Raw genomic sequence first — 20490 nt, 5'->3', positions numbered from 1 at the left:
AGCACTAAGGCAATGACCCGTGGGGATAGGAATGCACAGTGTGGCCATTTGTTTTATATGATTCTTGACAATTTGGAGTTTCTATTCAATTTTTTGTGATGGCGGGATGCTAAACTACCTAATCTACCTACTCAATGCAAAAAACAAGAAATAAAAACAACATTTGAATGCAAAATGAGATATTTCTTGAAGATGTGACTATCAATACTCAAAACTACTTCCATTTCAGAATGATTAATCTTTCATGATTGTTTTTTTGTGAGTTTTTACACCATACACTCCTTAGCAATCTTCCAAACTATCTTCCTACCAACTCAAAACACTAAAAAACATAAAAAGCAAGCTTCAAATGGTAAAAAATTCTTTCCAATAGAAAATGATAACTTCTTCTTTTTCCTTCCAAAACTCACATTTCTTTACTCATTCCACTCCTACAACTCCACTATCAAAGCTCCAAGTTAAGCTTAAAACAATGAGCAATGGGTAAATGATGAGACAAGGCAAGTGCAATGCAAAAGCATACCTTGAACTCCATGGTAGTGGCACCAAAAATGTGTAGTCTCAACGGTGACTCACATGTTGAGGGGATATTGAAAGAATGCCGATGGGACCTCCACTCCAATCTACTCCTTGTGAGAGCAATGAAAAGCACGTGCCCTTTGCATGTGTCACTCAAGTAGCTCTTAAATTGTTGCAATGTGTTTCCAGGAGAGAAAGGGGGAAGGGGGAGAAGGGAGAGGAGAGGGAGAAGGGGAGAAGAGAGGGGAGAAGGGAGGGAGAAGGAGGAGGGAAGGAGAGAGTGAATGGGGATGGAGTGGAAAACACAAAGCCACTATAAGGAAAACGAGAGAACACCTAAAGACACTCTTGGAAGAGAAGAGGGAGCTTGTATTCCAAACTTGTGCATCCAACACTGAAGATCAAAGTTAACCATTTGGCCTTTTATACATATAGCTCTCTCTTTATACCACCCTCTTCTCATGATTTTATGATCCTCTTGGGCCCATCTACCTTCAAGGCACAATCCTAGCTCTACATACTTGCCACTGTCATTCAAATCACATCACTAACCACCAGCAGTGGCATATTGTTAACCAATCGGTTAACATTGCTATTGAGAATGTAAATCTTGTTGAATTTCTCCCTTTGTTCTTCATCATCTTGCTTTCAATGCTTTTTCCTTGGGGAACCTTGGCAATGATATGATGATCGTCCTAGTTATTCCAAGCATGTGTCATATCAAGATTCACGGATGCAAGAAACTTTGTGATATATATTGTTGATTGTTGCACAAGCACGACCTCTTCCAGGCTTTCTTTGGGTCTTACTCTTTGCCTTACAAATCCCTTCAAAGTTTTTTTTTGGGGAGAAAAAATGCCTTCAAAGTTTTCATAAACCATTCAAGGAAAAACATTCAACTAGACTATGAATGGTTGCTACAATGGAGATCTCATCAACTATGTGTACAAGCAAGTGCACCTAAGTCATCATAATGCTTGAGGGAAAGTGCTGCTCAAGCAAGCACATAGCTTAAATGGAGTCCACCCTAGCCTCCTTGATGCTCGATACAAAGATTTATTTTGGAGAGATCCACCTATTTCATGTGCCCATGTAAGATTCACAATTTTCTACTGAACGTTCAAAATTGAATGAAATATAGTCAAGGTAATATTATAGTAAGCATACCTCACAATTCATCCCACCCTATGAACATTTGGATCATATGGGACTAGCCCTTGGAGTTTTTGATCCATTCGGTGAAGTTGTTTTAGATAGCTATTCTAACATCTTTTGATAAGCATCCTTTCATTGTAATTGGGAGGATGAACTATCCATGAAACAAAGGAATCCGAACAATGCATCACAATCATGGATGTACTAAGCATGAGGACAACGATAGTTCTAGTAAGCATTCAAGCAAGTAGAATACCCATAAGAACTTGTGCCACTCATGGACTTGAGGCCACTAAGCTTATTGTCCTTTGTAAATGCTCATTTTAAGCAATGCATGTGTACCATTGGTGCACAAAAAGAGGCAATGTCTGATCATTTCCTCCTCTCTCTTGGAAAAAATCCATGGTGCTTTTGGGAGAACCACTTTTGGACCATGCATTTGGGGCTACAAGTGAGACATCCTATCCATGGCTCATAGCGTAGGATGTTCAAGCAAAAGGTATTGATCATGACCTTAATAAACCATTTTTCTCATATGTTTCAAATGTCCGTGTAAGCACATTCAAACAAATAGAATGCCAAGCATATGGACACAAGCAATTGGTTCTTGGGCCCTTGAATCCCATTCCAGCATATGGTCCATTTGAGAGATGGGGTTTGGATTTTGTTCGCCCCTGTCCTCGTTCTTCACAAGGGAAGTATTATATATTAGTTGCAACTAATTATGCAACTAGGTGGGCGGAAGCAAAAGCTACTGTCAACAACAAAGCAACAACGGTGGCATCATTTCTCAAGGAGTTTATATGTGCCTGTTTTGTTTGCCTTTTGGAAATCCTTATAGATGGAGGGAGGTCTTTTAGGAATGACTTGATTGAATCTTTGGTGCACAAATTGAAAATATATCATGTCATATCAACTCCATATTATCCCCAATGCAATGATCTTGTGGAGAAAACTAATGGTTTGCTTTGTGGGTCCTTGTCTAAGCTAGTAGACACCATGAAAAGGAAGTGGCATGTGTATATACTAGAGGTTTTGTGGGCTTATAGAACCATTCATAAGCTCTTCCTTGGTTTCACACCTTTTAAGCTAGTTTATGGAGTGGAGGCCATCTTGCCAATAGAATTGGAAATCTCAAGCCTTCGCACATCTTTTTCTTGATTGTGCAACGAAGAAGAAAGACATGCCCAATGTCTAGTACAGCTGGAGACCTTGAATGAGAATTAGCTTCAAGCACTTCAACATTTGGAGGTAGCACAACGTTGCAAAGCAAGGTATGATTCTCTTACCAAGAAGAAGAAGAAGCCAACACTCAAAGAAGGAAGCTTGGTCATGAAGTTTTGATGGTCGTGTGGAGAAGCGGCTAGACAAGAAACTCCTTTGGTGCTGGAAAGGTCCCTTCAGGGTGAAGAAAAAATTCAAAAATAAAACTTATCTTTTGGAAGATGCAAATGGTGAAGAGGTCCCTGGACGTACCAATGAGTACTGGCTATAAGTGTTTTATCTGTGGATACCATGGCTAGTAGACCCCCATGCCAAGCATGGGGATCTGCTGGGGGGGGGGAAGACGTGACAACAAAAAATGATATTTTGTTTTAAACCCTATGGGAGGATTTGTGGGGCCCGCAAGGTGACAAAAGCTAGCCATGGAGACAAAGAACCAAGAAGCATGACGGAGAAGTTAGTGGCGGGAGACAGCTCTTTGCCGCTACTCTTGTTGCGGCTTGTCAATCTTTTGATGTCGACTACTTTATTTCATGTAATCATTAATGTGGATTTGACACTAATTAGAATAATTAGTGAAAATGATTGCAAATGTGATTATGAGTGGAGTGCATCATTGTAAATACCACGGGTATGAATTATAAATACCTTGGTATAGCGATACAATGGTTTGAGAGATATATTATTTGCTTTGTAATTGGGAAAATAGAAATGAGTCATGTATTTTGAGTGGGCCAGATGACTGCATGGCCTCCATAATGTACTAAAATAATATGGAGAGCACATGCCAAGCACATGGAGGGCATGTGGAGGAGTGTGGAAGAGTGTAAAGTCAAGAGGAATCCTTCTAGAATTCCAAGGTGGTATATGGAGGATGTCGACATATGGAAAAGAGAGGGTCCCTATGGGCTCCAAGGGGAAAGACTCTTGACTTTCTCAAATTTTAAAGAGTCATGAGGATCTTGTGATGGGACACTTGTCAAAATGTGCCCAAAAGGACATTTGATGGTGACCCATGTCCTTATGTCACCAGGGGGTGAAGGAATCTACTGGATGAAAATGTAACAAGGTGAAGGAGGGTGAGAATTGCTCTATAAAAGAGACCTCTCTCCTCCCTCTCTAGCATCTGGTTCTTTCCTTCATAGTTATGCCATCACTTGTATCTAGCTTTGCCTATCTTTTCTCTTCTCCCTACAACATTAGGATCTCACTTTGTACCCCTCTTCTTGCTTTTGATGTTTTGAATAAAGTTCATGCTTCCTTTTCCTCATCCTTGTTCCATCTCCTCTCTCCTCGCTCTAAAGCTTAGTCTACCCACATGAGTGAGTCACTTCTAGATCTGTGCTAAGAGTATTCTCTACTCCCTTGGGCGACCTCGATTTGCCATGTATCTAGGAAGCTACTTCTCTATTGAAGGAGATCGTTGCCCTTTCCATAACTACAGTTGGGTATGGACAGTTTTGACAATCTTTTGTAAAATGGTCATAACTTTCTACTTCAAGCTCCATTTTGAATGAAACTTATATAAAAATCTTCATCTTTTCAAGATCTATCTACTGATGTATTCATATATTTGTTTCATTTAGTAGAATAAAAGTTATTGTTGTTTGAGTGGTCGGGTTTAGGGTTTGGAGCAGTTTTAAGAACCTTTTGTAAAACCATCATAACTTTCTATTCCAAGCTCCGTTTTGAATGAGACTGATATCACAATCTGTCTTTTTGAGATCTATGTTTCATCCCAACCACCCCATTCAGCTGAATCGCCCCTATCAATTCACATTGTGTTGAGTCAAAAGATGTTCTTCCAACAATGGCTCACCCTTAATTTTGGGGTTGATTGATTAGCTCAAATCAATGCTTCCCCTCAGCCTTTCTTATTTCCAATGCTAGATTACAACCTCACCTTTGATGTCTATATCTTTGTTTTGATATGAGAAGATAGAGCATGACTGTTGATTTAAGCTTCATCTAATGCCCAAATCTCTTCTCTCTTCTTCAATTTGTGGGTTGAAATGTGACCAAAACCAAACCCCTAGTTTTGTGTCATAATAGCTTGATTATATTCTTTCAATAGAAATGAATCCATGTCTTTCAATTTTCATTACTCATTCTTACACTTTCTTTTGAATGAATATTTAATATTCTTTCAATAGAATGTGAATGAAAGTTTGAGCATATTCTTTCAAAAGAATATGAGTCCATGTTTGTGAATGAATGAAATACAATTTGCATTTACATTTTTTTTAAAAGAATATTTTATATTCTTTTTTAAAAATATTAAAAAATAAATTATCATATTCTAGTAAGGATATAATCTAGTGTGAATGGAAATAATTTTGTTTTTTGATAATGATATTTGAATGAATGACAATTAATATATTGCAATCTTGATAGTGTTTCTTAAATTATATGTGTTGCTTTCGATAAAATGTGTATTGCAACATGTTTCTATTGCATACGCACATTGATATTTTTGGAATTTTTTTGTTTGCAACTTCAAAAGCATGGTGCACGGCAAGATTTGGTCATATGTGACCCTACCATTCTATGGTTGCATCGACCATGTCTTTTTTGCTTATATAATTTGAAACTCATTTAAATGTTTGCTCATATAGAAAATGGTGGACTAAGCTTGCACACATCGATCGACTGCAAAAAGAAATGGACGATGCCGCATCATCAAATATTTCTCTCTTGCATCGTATAATATACTGCTTGCATCATGATCCAGAATTCGGAACCGAACAGTATTATTCTATATGGCAACTTTTTATTGATAAATATGAATTTGATGTAAAAGATTGCTCATGGAATGCAAAAGAGATGGAAGGTCTGAACCTCAAAAATTGGAAGCAAAGGAAAGTAGGAAGCAAAGAGCGAGTAGAGGAAAAGGAGGAGACGATGAGCTTGAGTAGGTGCAAGTAGAGGTGAGGAAGAAGAAGATGAACTGTGATGAAGGTCTACAATGAAGGTTTGCGAGTAGGGGCCGAGATGAAGGTCTGGGATGAAATTTTGGAGAAGAAGATAAAATTCTACAAGTAGGGGCCAAGATGAAGGTCTGCGAGTAGGCTTGGAGACCATTTGCTATGTAGCTTAGAGAGCTTGAAGACCGTTTGCTATGTAGCTTAGAGAGCTTGGAGAGCGGCACTGTGTAAGGTAATAAGAAAATCAGCAACGTGTAAGGTGGGAGAAGATAAAGATTGAGATTGCTTCTACACAGCTGAAAGAAGGCTCATTACTACGGAATCGATTAAGGCAAGGGCAGCCGCAGTTTCAGCAACTACTTCCATTCTAGGACTGGATAGTTTTAGGTTGGAGAGCCAACATCTATGGTCTGCATTAGCGTCTCCAACTTGCAGAACCAGGATTGATCAACCTATTAATTACATCAATTACCAAGGATGAACCTGAGGATGATTAATATTAACAGGGAGTTGGATAGAGTATATAAAATGGATGGCTAGAGTTTGATGACAGTGCTAGAAAACCTGGACCCAAACCTATAGGAGAGCGGCACTTGGAGACCGTTTGCTACTGCAGTAGAAGACCACTTGTCATAGCTTTGGTGTGAAGGTATTGAATGGTAGAAGTTGAGTAAATGCATGCAAGACCACTTGTCCACTCCATCAAATGGGTGTTTCTTGAGGTTGATGGTTTCAAATCTAGTGCTCGAGCACAATAGGAAATCACATATTTGAAATGGACATTATAGTCACATGCATGATTGGAATATTATCTTTCTCAATCTGAAAAATGATTTATACCAAATTTTATGAGTGTCTTGGATTAATTATCAATGCAAATAAATTTCATATTTTTTGTTCATAATTTGAAATAAAATATTTATGATATCAAAATATAATATTTATAAACAAAAACAAGGCAAGACATACACTAAGTTTTGAGTCAATTTTATTTAAATGCAAAGTTGAAAGATTTAAAAAATAACATTTTCTACATCATTAAATAAATATTCCTTAGTAGTTATGCAGTTGTATGTGATCAATCTTTCATATTGTAATATATCTTTTGCAAGACATGCATTATAATATGTTTTTCAATCACCCCCTTAAAATATTTTTTAATCACCCCCTTAAAATTTAGAAGAATACATGCATTTAAAAGTATATCCTTTCATTGGTGGCACACACTTTTCGAGCTCACATTAGTATATCACTACTCCATCGCCCCCTCCTTTCATGAGTGCCACACAATTTCAGAATTATCATTACTGAATCACTACTGTAGCAATTGCCTCCAAGTCTCATAGCTCTGTTCGTATCTACCTCCATGTTTAACTTCAACCATTTTTTTTTTTGGGTAGCTCCACATAGCATTTGAGGTGCCTATTTCACATTTAATACTACCTCTACTACTTACTTTTGTGAGCTGCAGCTGTTCTTATTCTTTTGCTTTGGCAACATTGAACTTCCCTGGCATGTGAGGTATGTCCACCTTCAAAAATTTCTCTTCCTTTTTTGGCATTATTTATGGGGCATTGCATGGTAGATACTTCCTGACTTCTACAGTCTATTGCAATTGCTTTCACAGATTTTGAAGCTTCTTCTGTAAAAGGAAGAGGATTTATCCTTGTTCAAAAGCTTTCTAATGGAAATGGAGAGTAGTGATATGGTTCATGACAAGAATGGTGTTTTGTTGCTACAAAAGGTTGCTCAACATGGTGTGTGCATGCTTGAAGAAAAGGAAATAGTTTCCATCTTCAATTTGATTTTACCATTGGGATTCACTAGTGTATGGATGTGTCACAACAAGAGGTTGTGTTTGAAGTGCCATTTGCAATGAGAGGAGATGGGAGGGAATATACCTTGGACATTCAATTCGGGAATAAGTTCACTGTGACTGGGGATAGATTGCCTTCAACAAAAAGAGACAAAGATAAGCCATTCCACAGTGTCATTGACTTGTTACGTAAATTGCCACCTTCTAATTCTCTTTTTATTTCTTTTCAAATGGTCTCTTCAATTAAATTTGTCAAGGAGTTACCCAAGTCATATGATGGAAATATTCTATTCGAGCTACGTCCAACATTCCAGGAGCAAAAGATAGTAGGATTGGAAAACAAGTTTGATGGTCATGTCTGAAGTGAGGATGTTACAGCAAATATTGCTAGCTTCAATGGGATAGTTAGATTGAGGAAATGTGCAAATGTGATGTAAGATGTGTCCTTTCTTTCTGAGATCAGGTGTTAGAAATGAGAGTCATTGGAAGGGACAATTAATAAAGATTCCAGAGATCCACCAAGTCACAGGTGGTACTCTCAAATGCTATCATTGCAAGACTAGTCCACTTTGCATTGCCAACTATCCTTGCAAATTGTACATATGTTTTCCAAGAGACACCATGCAGCATCTAGTGGGTAGATGTGTGATTCACATTGGTTTTCATATGCATTTGCTGGCAGAGGGATCATCTAGGAGTGAGTTGAATGAGTTGAAAGGAAAGGTTTCTAAAATGGTGGAAAGTAAGCATCCTTCTAGGCCTAAGGTTTTGCAAAAGATGGTGGCTGAAGAGATGGTGTTGGAAGCTATCATTCCAAACAATGATCAATCCAATCCCTTGACTGACATGAATTGGATCCATTGCTAAAAAAGATGGAGCCTTTTCTTGACAATAAGAGGTGAGGTGTTCAATATTTTCTCATTACTCTTCTTCTTGAATGCACAGTTCCTACCTTTGATTTTAATGAGTTATTTTTTGTGCCTGTCTGTAGGGTGTCTAGATGGAAGAAGGATGTGGATGAACAAAATGGTGGAGGTGAACAAAGCCTTGATAGTATTTTGGAATTAAAGTCAAGGAGTAGATACGAATACATCCAAAGTATTGTTTTCCTAGGACAGTTATCTTTTCATCCTTCAATAGATGCCACATTTTCAAGATGTCTACAAAGGGTCCTGGTTCTAGTGTGGACCTAGTCAAGTGGACCTAGTCAACAAGATGCAACCCAATGGAGAGCTTGGGCAATGTTGGGTTTGCTTTGATCATGTGAAGAGGATTTGAGGTTGGTCAACCATGGCTTGCCATGTTTACAACCCTCATCTTCAAGAACTCCAAACAATAGCCATTGGGGATTTCAAAGGTGAGGACATAGAGAGTTAGGTGATTTTTTAGGAATTATTGAATCAAGTCATGGGGAAAAAGGGTTTTCATAAAGCACAGTTGCATGGTTTCATGGGGGATGAAGCTCAGGCAAGTTGGAGGGCTATTAGGATTGTCTTTAATGGGGGCCCAGAGAATGTGATGCTGGGGAAGGAGCACACTTGTTTGTGGCAGTGGGAGGATAATCTTCATAAGCATGCTACAAATTCATCCCACCTCATGACCAAGAGGAGTTCAAGATGAGATGTAGACAATGGAATAATTCTCAAACCAAGGAGGCTGCCATGCATGCATTCAAATCATTGTGTGAATGGCTTGAAAATCGTCATGCAATTGAGGGCAACATCCACTTTATTTAGACATGGCTCATGTGGTGGTACTCAAGATTTTACCACTCGAGAGAATATATTTTGAAAGTGAGTGACTTGAAAATTTTAACCTTGTTAATCCATTAAAATCTTGCATCACTGCTTCCTCCTTATCAAAGTTGATTTCTTATTCTTGTGTCGGAGATGGAGGCTGAAGAACATTACCTTGTTCCTAGGACTAACCTGTCTAGATCAATCCATGTTAGTTGGTTGAGCACAAACAATGGCGTCAAGTATGTGTCATTGTATGATGCATGCATCACTGACATGACTGTAGCAATCTTGCAAAGTAGTAAACAAGGATCCTACATGAGAGGCAAACATATTGGGTAAGGTCTGACAGTGCAAAAATTGAGAAGAAGAGAATCTATGTGGAGTAAAAAATCCTATTCAAAAAGAAATTTCATTGACCTTACAAATGGTGCGGCTACAGAACTTGGAGTGGCACACGAAGGTGGGATTGACCTTGGAGATATAAGAACTGTACAAAAGAAAAGATCAAAATCCATGTCCTCTGCAATCCATAAAGATGACTCCCATAGACCTGAGTATCAAACAGTTAGCACACTAGTGCCAAGAAGAAGACATTCAGGTTCAATTGTGATTGACAATAACAATCTTGATGGTTGTGAACAGGGTGTCGCAGAGGTGCAAATACATTAGACAAAGTGGGCGATTCGACGTATGTAGGTAGGGAATCAAATCCACTACCAAGGGTATCTACATCGAAGGGGGGGGAGTGTAACAAGTTAATTGACTCAAAGGGAAGAAAAGGAGCTTTGGGAGTCCCTGCACCTTCATTTTTGGGAGAATTAGAACACCGATAGGTGTAAAGTCACAAATGATCTGGTTCTGTGGGGATAGCATGGACCACTCTTGGAATCCAACAACAAAAATTGAGGCATTGCAAGAACTAGCGCTAGTAAAGTGGAAGGTTGCTGAAGGAACTAATATCAGCTTGGAAGAGTTGCATATTCTTATAGAAGGAGGATTTGTTCTAGAAGAACCACTTCAAAAAAGGTCAAGGAAATTTGGGCAGGGCCATAAAAAACGTTTGGAGAATCAAGCGAGACCTGAATTCGAAAGGGCCAGAGAGTTGTCTTTAGACAAAAAATAACTAAAGATATGTAGGCAAGGATGGATTCAGTAAGGGCTATGGAATGTGAGGTGCTTCATGTTAATGAGGTGGAGCCTAAGGAGCACGTGGAGTTTATTATTGGTACAAATGGGTCTCGCATGAGGGGGCTTCAATATATAGTGACCATATTTGTTTTTCCATCTTGCACTTGCGAAGACTTCCTATTTAGGTTTGGAAGATTGGATCGTTACATTCCTTGCAAGCACATTTACTACATACTATTGCAATACTTGGGTCTAGATGTAGAAAATCACAAAGAGGTTCACCAAGCATCAATGACAAAACAAGAGCTTTACAATGCACTTTTAAGAATCCCGTGATATGGAGATATGTACCTATTGTTGTAGTCTTCTATAGATAGAAAACATTTTGTGCTGAGGCACTGTTGACTACATTGTGGTTTTGTGTACTCTTTGTGGTCATGACATGTCTTCATCAGTCTTTCGCTGCTATAGTTTCGCGCTGCCATTTTGTGGCTATATGGTGCATCTCAAATTATCACTATGTAAATGGTGCAACTGAGTTAGTGTCTACATGGTGTAATTTTTGACTGTTTTGTCATTTTATAATATAGCTCAATTTGGTAAATGTGTTTTAAACATATAACAATGAAAGATTCCTTGACATTTTTAACTGCCGGTTCTTTGATATTTTTGTTATCTTGTAATATTATTGGGTTTGGTACATGTGTTTTAAACATATTGTGATGAGAGTCTCCCTCACATTGAATAATTAAATACTAAATATAAATATTTCTTGGAATAATATTGGTGACATGATGTACTACATTTAGGTCCAAGAATAGTGTTTTTGGTCATATTCTCTTACATGTTGCTCAGGGATTTTTTCTTGAAAAATGGAAACCCCCTCCAATTCTTGAGTGTTTCCTTGGGTCCCCATTTGGGGATAAAATTAATCATACCTATGTTTATCCATGAGTTTGTTGAGATATCGAGCTCCACTCGTGATATGCCAGGGTGACCATTGTGCATTTATGTCACCGACTTGTTAGTTGCAGATGCGGTCGGTATACCGCCCACGAATAATAGCTAGATGATAGCTATCTTATCTACTCTAGTTTGTGGCTCAATTAGTATGCCACCTTAGTTAGTTGAGTTTGGTTTGAGACCCACATATAGGGTTCTTCTATTTTCTTTGTACTAAAGTTCTTTTTGGCTTTCACAACTAAGAAGAGGAAAATTTTTTTCAGCCTCCACCTCTGTGTGTATTCCCCCACTATGTATGTGAGAAAGCTGTAAGTGAGACTCCTTCCCTCTCTCCTACTATCTTCACATGGTATCAGAGCCTTGCTCATGGTAAGGAGCTCAAGTAAGCAAACCAAGTTTGTGGTGTCTTGGTAAGAGGACCAGTGTTGCTTTCCTATTTCGAGTTTGGGAGCAAATCTCTATAGGTAGCACAGCCAGAAGTGCAAGAGTGCACTGTCTCAGATTGAGACGCCCTTCGTGGTGTGGCGAGAGGGCAGTATATGCTACGGGTAAGGACAAAGCCCTTGGTGACTTTATTTTTCTGATTCGAGGCCATTTCTGAGAGTGCTCTCAACGGAAGCAAGAACAGAAGAAGGAGAGAGAGAGAGAGAGAGAGAGAGAGAGAGAGACAAGTTTGGTGGGTGCAAAACCACCCTAATCTTCTTTTTCATTCATTTATATATGTGTTTGAGTATTGTACATAACTGGGGTAAAGGCACAGTGACCTTTAACCCCCACAACCTCCCACTTAAAGGACAATGTGCCTTTAAGGGAGAACAACCAGTGAGCATACTATCCAATGCCCATCAATACACGACAATACTCAAATCGCTACTAGGTAGACTCTTCGTTAGCATATCTGCACGGTTATCATCTGTATGAACCTTGACAAGCTCTATGCGTTTGTCCTCAAGTACCTCCCTGATGAAATGGTACCTAACCTCAATGTGTTTGGTCTCTGCATGAAAGACCGGATTCCGTGCTACCTGAATAGCACTCATGGAATCACTATGCAATGTCGGTACACCTGTATGAATCCCCAAATCTCCCACTAGCCGATCAAGCCATATAGCCTCCTTGCAACCCTCTGTGGCTGCAACATACTCAGCCTCTGTGGTAGACAAAGCAATGCACTTCTGTGCGCGAGACATCCACGACACTGCACCACCTGCAAAGGTGAACACATAACCAGAAGTGGATCTCCTACTATCCACATGCCCTGCATAGTCTCAATCTGTGTACCCAAGTACACGCATGTCTCCTCTACCAAAGCAAATGCACATCTCCTTGGTACCCTTCATGTACCTCATGATGCACTTAACTGCCTCCCAATGCCTCTTTCCTGGATTAGCCATATACCGGCTAACAACTCCCACTGCAAATGCAATGTCTGGTCTAGTAGCTATCATAGCATACATAAGACTCCCAACCGCTGATGCATAAGGAACCTTAGCCATCATGGCCCTCTCCTCTTCTGATTTGGGACTATCTGTATGACTCAGTTTCACATATGGAGGCAATGGAGTACTCACTGCCTTCCCCCCCTCCATATTGAAATGCTGCAATACTTTTGTAACATACTATTTTTGTGAAAGCCAAAGGAGTTTCCTACTCCGATCACGCGTGATGCGCATACCAAGAATATGACCTGCAAGTCCCAAATCCTTCATATCAAAGGCCTCATGCAACTTGGCCTTTAATGCATCTAGCTCATAAGTGTTCTTGCTAGCCAATAGCATATCATCCACATATAGTGCCAGGATTATCAGGCTACCATCCTTACCCCTTTTAGTGTAGAGGCAGTGATCAATTTCACTCCTTCTAAAACCCTGGGACCGAATGAAAGCATCAAACTTCTAATACCATTCTCTAGGTGCTTGCTTAAGACCATAGAGACTCTTCTTCAGCTTGCAAACTAAATGCTCTTTGCCCTTTTCTTCAAAGCCTTCCGGCTGCACCATGTAAATTTCCTCATGCAAATCCCCATGCAAGAAAGTTGTCTTGACATCCATCTGCATAAGCTCCATATCCTCTGCTGCCACTAGTCCAAGCATGCATCTAAGTGTGGTCATCTTCACAACTGGAGAGAATATCTCATCAAAGTCCACACCCTTCTCTTGCTTGAACCCTTTAGTAACCAAACGCCTCGGGCCTTGTACCTAGGCACATCATCACCTGTGACCTTCATTTTGTAGACCCATTTACATGGCAATGCTTTCTTTCCATGTGGCAAAGAAACCAAGTCCCAAGTCTTATTCTTCATAAGTGAACTCATCTCTGATTGCATAGCATACTCCCACTTGCGTTGATCCTCATGCATCATAGCCTCTTTGTAGCAAGAAGGCTCCCCGCAATCAGTAAGCATCACATAGTCTACCCCTGGAACAAACCTATCAGGCGGTCTAGACACTCTAGATGATCTTCTCAAGGGCATTTCAGCTTGCTGTCCCACTTGCATATCAGCCACATTTGGCTCATCATTTCCACCAATAGATGATCCATCATCTACCCTTGATTGTATACCTGTGGTAGTACTTGGTTGTACCATTTCTTGCACATTTGGTGCATGGACAGCTTGCTATCTATCAACATATGCAGGTGGATTCACATCCTGGAAAGTGATTCTCCTCATTTCCACATCCCTCATGGGTGCCTTATGCATCTTCTTCTCATTGAAGACCACATCATGGCTGCGTATGATCTTCTTTGCTTCTGGATCCCAGAGATGATAGCCCATCTCTCCACTTTCACCATAACCCAGAAAGATGCATTTCCTAGACTTAGGATAGCTCTTTTGGCACATGTGCATATGCCTCACACCCAAATATACGCAAATGAGAGTAAGAGGGCTTCTTGCCACTGAGAGTGCTCTCAACGGAAGCAAGAATGGAAGAAGGAGAGAGAGAGACAGAGAGCCACACAAGTTTTGGTGGGTGCAGAACCACCCTAATCTTCTTTTTCATTCATTTATATATGTGTTTGAGTATTGTACATAACCGGGGTAAAGTCACAGTGACCTTTAACCCCCACAACCTCCCACTTAAAGGACAATGTGCCTTTAAGGGAGAACAACCAGTGAGCATACTATCCAATGCCCATCAATACACGACAATACTCAAACTGCTGACTAGGTAGACTCTTCATCAGCATATCTGCAAGGTTATCATCTGTATGAACCTTGACAAGCTCTATGCGCTTGTCCTCAAGTACCTCCCTAATGAAATGGTACCTGACCTCAATGTGTTTGGTCTTTGCATGAAAGACCGGATTCCGTGCTAGCTGAATAGCACTCATGGAATCACTATGCAATGTCGGTACACCTGTATGAATCCCCAAATCTCCCACTAGCCGATCAAGCCATATAGCCTCCTTGCAACCCTTTGTGGCTGCAACATACTCAGCCTCTGTGATAGACAAAGCAACGCACTTCTGTGCACGAGATATCCACGACACTGCACCACCTGCAAAGGTGAACACATAACCAGAAGTGGATCTCCTACTATCCACATGCCCTGCATAGTCTCAATCTGTGTACCCAAGTACACGCATGTCTCCTTTACCAAAGCAGATGCACATCTCCTTGGTACCCTTCATGTACCTCATAATGCACTTAACTGCCTCCCAATGCCTCTTTCCTGGATTAGCCATATACCGGCTAACAACTCCCACTACAAATGCAATGTCTGGTCTAGTAGCTATCATAGCATACATAAGACTCCCAACTGCTGATGCATAAGGAACCTTGACCATCATGGCCCTCTCCTCATCTGATTTGGGACTATCTGTATGACTCAGTTTCACATATGGAGGCAATGGAGTACTCACTGCCTTCCCCCCCTCCATATTGAAACGCTGTAATACTTTTGTAACATACTCTTTTTGTGAAAGCCAAAGGAGTTTCCTACTCCGATCACACGTGATGCGCATACCAAGAATATGACCTGCAAGTCCCAAATCCTTCATATCAAAGGCCTCATGCAACTTGGCCTTTAATGCATCTAGCTCATAAGTGTTCTTGCTAGCCAATAGCATATCATCCACATATAGTGCCAGGATTATCAGGCTACCATCCTTACCCCTTTTAGTGTAGAGGCAGTGATCAATTTCACTCCTTCTAAAACCCTGGGACCAAATGAAAGCATCAAACTTTTGATACCATTCTCTAGGTGCTTGCTTAAGAGCATAGAGACTCTTCTTCAGCTTGCAAACTAAATGTTGTTTGCCCTTTTCTTCAAAGCCTTCCGGTTGCACCATGTAAATTTCCTCATGCAAATCCCCATGCAAGAAGACTGTCTTGACATCCATTTGCATAAGCTCCATATCCTCTACTGCCACTAGTCCAACCATGCATCTAAGTGTGGTCATCTTCACAACCGGAGAGAATATCTCATCAAAGTCCACACCCGTCTCTTGCTTGAACCCTTTAGCAACCAAACGGGCCTTGTACTTTTAGCCGGAAAAGAAACCGAGACCAAAGGCTAGAGACTAAGTATGGCGACGCTCAAAGGCCATAGAGAAAAGGAGATCACGAGGGCGAAGGGATGTCATAGGGGTGAATAAGGAATTAGAAGTGGAGGGAAGGAAAAGGGAGACTATGACACAAGGGGAAAGGGAGAGTGGGAAGAGAAGCAAGTACATGATAGGAAGAGGAATGTTGAGATGTAGACATCAAGGGAAGTGAACCATACTTTATTGGAAAGGAGGGATGAGAGGGAAATATCAAAATACTAGTGCAAGGTGGCTTTACAAGAATGAGCGTGTCCCATCAAGGAATTGCCCCTTCCTTTTATAGCCAAAAGAGGGGGTCTCTCCACATTAATGTATCCTCCCACATGCATGGTGTGTGTGGAAAAGTCTCCCATGTGGGCTAGGTGGGTACGCACTCTCAATTGTATGCGACAACCCTTTGCCTCAATTTTGACAACCCTTTGCCTCAATTATCCACATAAATCAAGCCCCATATCTTAAGTCTATGATACTCCCTAGGTCTCTTCCAATTTTATAATAGGTTCAAACCTCTAGGAGGACAAGTGGAGGGTTGGCACAAGGAATCTTGCCACCTCGTCCTACTTTCCCCATTATTTAACTAGCTCTCTTTGTCCTTCTATACCTCCCCCACATGGGCCTATCCCATATGGAGGGAATAACTCAATATAATAGCCATCTCCACCCATTTTATATTGCTTCTCCCTTGGACTTGGAGCCTTATCTCAATTATTGCATCCTAGGTGGAGGGGTGGCACATGGAGGAGCCATGCCACCTTGCATTTTATAATATTACTATTATGGATTATGTACAACACACCTTATGGGTCCTCTTACATGGAAGGGTGGCACATGGTCATGCCTTGCCACCTCAACCTTGGGCCCTATGCACACCATATTTGATTATACTATTGCCACATATACAAACACACATACACATTAATGCCTTTTTCCTTAGACAATTTTATCCATAACAGTTCCCCCCCCCAGGCAGGGAATGCACCGCATTTCCATGCCTGGGACCATCACGCACAAAGAAAGGCTTGAGGTAGCGCTTGTTGATCACCTTCTTGCCATATGGTTCATGCAGCTCCTGAACTTGTACCGACCCATTGCTACGTTCTTTGATGACTTTGTATGGACCAGCCCACAGTGGCAGAAACTTCTTATCCATTTGGTGGTCCAATCTGTTATCAAAGCATAGCACAACATCCCCCTCAGCAAAGTGTCTTACCCATCCCTTGCGAATCTTAGCATCCAATCGGGCCTTTTGTCGATTCTTTTGGATCTCTGTTTGATGTAGTGCAAGGCGTCGGGTCTCATCTAACTTCTCAAGTTGTACCAATCTGGCCTCTACATGTTCATCTTCTGTCATCCTCTGTTCTTGCGCCAATCTCAAGGCTGGAATCTCTATCTCAAGTGGTAAAACTGCCTCAGTACCATACACCAACTCAAAAGGGGTGTGACCTGTAGATGTTTTATGAGTGATGTTGTAAGCCCACACTGCTTCAGTGACCTTCTGATCCCATTGGCTCCTATTCCCTGCGGCCATTTTTCCTATGGTTTTACAGAGGAGGCCATTGGTCCGCTCTGTTTGACCCATGGATGCTGGATAATAGATGCTAGAAGTGTGATGATCAATGCCCATGCGAACCATGAGTAACTCCACTGCTTCATTTAAGAATGGACTCCCATGGTCAGAGACTATCTCCATGGGTGTCCCAAACCTTGTGCAGATACGTTCAAATATGAAACTTGAAACTACCTTGCCATTTGCAGCAGAGAGAGCAATAGCTTCAGCCCACTTAGTGACATACTGAGTGGCTACCAAAAGATACTTCTTTTTGCGGGCAGTCATGGGCAAGGGCCCGACAAAATCTATTCCCCACTTCTGAAACGGATGGATGGACATCACTGGGTGATGTTGCCCGGGACGCAAATCCTTCCTACCGAAGAATTGACATGGTTCACAGGTTTTGCAATACAAAGTGACATCCTTGAACAATGTCGGCCAATAGTATCCAGCATGTAAAATCTTCTTAGCTGTATAGTCACTGGCATAGTGGCCTCCACAAAACCCATCATGATAATGCTTCAATACCTTAGGCACTTCATCTGCATCAATGGCCCGTCTGAGTACCCCATCCATGCCTTGACGGTACAACACCCCATCAAGGAGGGTGTAGCGCCTACTATCTCTGCGGATCTTCTTTCTCTCATAGCTTGTACTTTCTGAAGGAAAGGAGAAAGCGGTCAAAAACTTATATATACCACCATACCAAGGATCCCCAACTTCTATGGCTGCTACCAGGGTTACATCAAGGCACTCCTCTAAATCAATCAAAGCATTCTTCAAGTTGGAACAACCCCTTTTTACAATTTTGAAAGAAAAATCATATTCTTGTAGAACTGCCAACCATTTGGCCAACCGGCCCATGGGATTTGGTGATTGAAGAACCTGCTTTGCAAGACCAGTGTCAGTGAGGATAAAGAAGGACCTTCCAGCCACATAATGCTTAAATTTCTCAATGCAAAACACCAAAGACAAGGCATGCTTGTCGGCCTCTGAATAGCGTCGCTCGGTGTCGAGCAATTGTCGAGAAGCAAATCGAACGGGATACATGAACCGATCCTCCCCTTGCTGGAGAAGAATACCTGCCAGAGTGTGTTCTCCAAACCCAGGATTGATATAGAAGGTCTTTGACCAGTCTGGATTGCGTAGAATGGGTTCTGAAGCCAGAGCATTCTTGATTTGTGCAAACCCATGATCACAATCCTCATTCCAAGAGAAATCAACCCCATCTTTTAATAGCATAGTCATGGGCCGTGTCAAAGCAGCATACTGATTAATGAAGCGGCGATAGTATCCTGCTAGATTGACAAATGAGTGTACTTGACGTTTGGTTGTAGGTGGGGAGAGCTTGAGGATGGCTTCTACCTTCTCGGGGTCAGGCTTGATGCCCTCAGATGAGACAACATGTCCCAATAACCTCCCTTGAGTGGCTCCAATGGTGCATTTCTCAGGGTTGAGACTACCGTTTGCATCATTAACCCTTTGGAATGCCAATCTAACCTTCATGATGTGCTCCTTACGTGATGAGAATATACAGAAATCATCTAAAAACACTTCCAAGAAATCCCCCAAATAAGGAGCAAACACCATCTGCATGAATCTTTGAAAGGTGGCAGGAGCATTGGTGAGGCCAAATGGCATTACTTTGAATGCAAATGTCCCCCAGGGTGTGGCAAATGTGGTTTTAAGCACATCTTCCTCGGCAATTCTGATTTGATAAAACCCCGAGTAACCATCACAGAAAGTATACATCTCATGACCACTTACCTTCTCAAGAATGAGGTCTTGAAAGGGTAGAGGATGATGATCCCTCTTGGTGGCAGCGTTGAGCTTCTTATAGTCGATGCAGACCCGCCACTTGTTGTTTTTCTTTGGGATGACTACCACTGGTGAAACCCATTCAGTATTGTGAACCGGAACAATAAACCCAGCCTCTACAAGCTTTTGTAACTCTGATCGCAAAGCGTCGGTTTGTAGGGGCCCTAATCTCCGATACTTTTGAGCCACAGGCTTTGCATCAGGCTTCAGCTCTATCTTGTGCTCTATGGCAGTCACATGGCGAAGGTGGTGGTAGCTAGTTGCAAAGAGGTCAGGGAAATCTTTGAACATTTCAAGAAACTCATCTTTCTCATCCGGAGTGAGGTCTGGAGAAAGCATTGATTCGAGCTGTTGTGGACTAGCTGTTATCTTTTCTGTAGGGGGCAGGGTCGGAGACACCCCCATCATGTAAACTTCCTCCTCTGTGAATTCCTCCCCCCCGTCTGATTCTTCCATGGACTCAGACACTGAAGATGAGAGAGTATCACTGTCATGCTCCTCTTCTTCTTCCGGTTCCATAGCACCAGGTTGCACAGGGATTTTCTCCTTGGAAGCACCAAAAGACATGTGTCCTGTCTTCCAATAGCTGACTGCATCACTTTTTCTCAACCATGGTCTCCCGAGTATGGCAGGGTAACTTCTGCCTGTATCTTCAATGTCCACTACATAGAAATTGACAGTGGTGGTCAGCCCGTTGACAGTGATGGGCAAATCCTCAATGACTCCCATGGTGGCGAGTCGTCGACCATCTGCTACCTTGATTCGAGTGGAAGAACGCCTTGTACATTTCAAATTCAATTTCTTCATGATGCGGGGCACCATGATATGACATGAAGCTCCCCCATCAACACACACATTTTTGACACGGCAATTATCTATGATGACATCTACTGTGTGTGGGTGCCGATCAATTTCTTCAGAGATAGAAGATACCTCTCGTACCTTTCCCTTTTTCTTACTCTTCCTTGTTGAGAGACCTTGCTGCAGCTCACGTCTCACCTTAGGACTTAATGCTATTAGTTGAGGGAGTGTGATGCTCAAAGAACGATGAGCAAGGTCTTGAACGACCGAATAGTCCTCTTGCCCTGAGCCGATGGGAAAATCCGA

The sequence above is a fragment of the Dipteris shenzhenensis genome, chromosome 28 (genome assembly GCF_047967505.1).
Source record: "Dipteris shenzhenensis isolate YYH24624 ecotype China chromosome 28, Dip_SZ_1.0, whole genome shotgun sequence".
NCBI lineage: Eukaryota > Viridiplantae > Streptophyta > Polypodiopsida > Gleicheniales > Dipteridaceae > Dipteris > Dipteris shenzhenensis.
The sequence above is the reverse complement of the archived record's forward strand: the minus strand, read 5'-3'. Positions refer to the sequence as shown.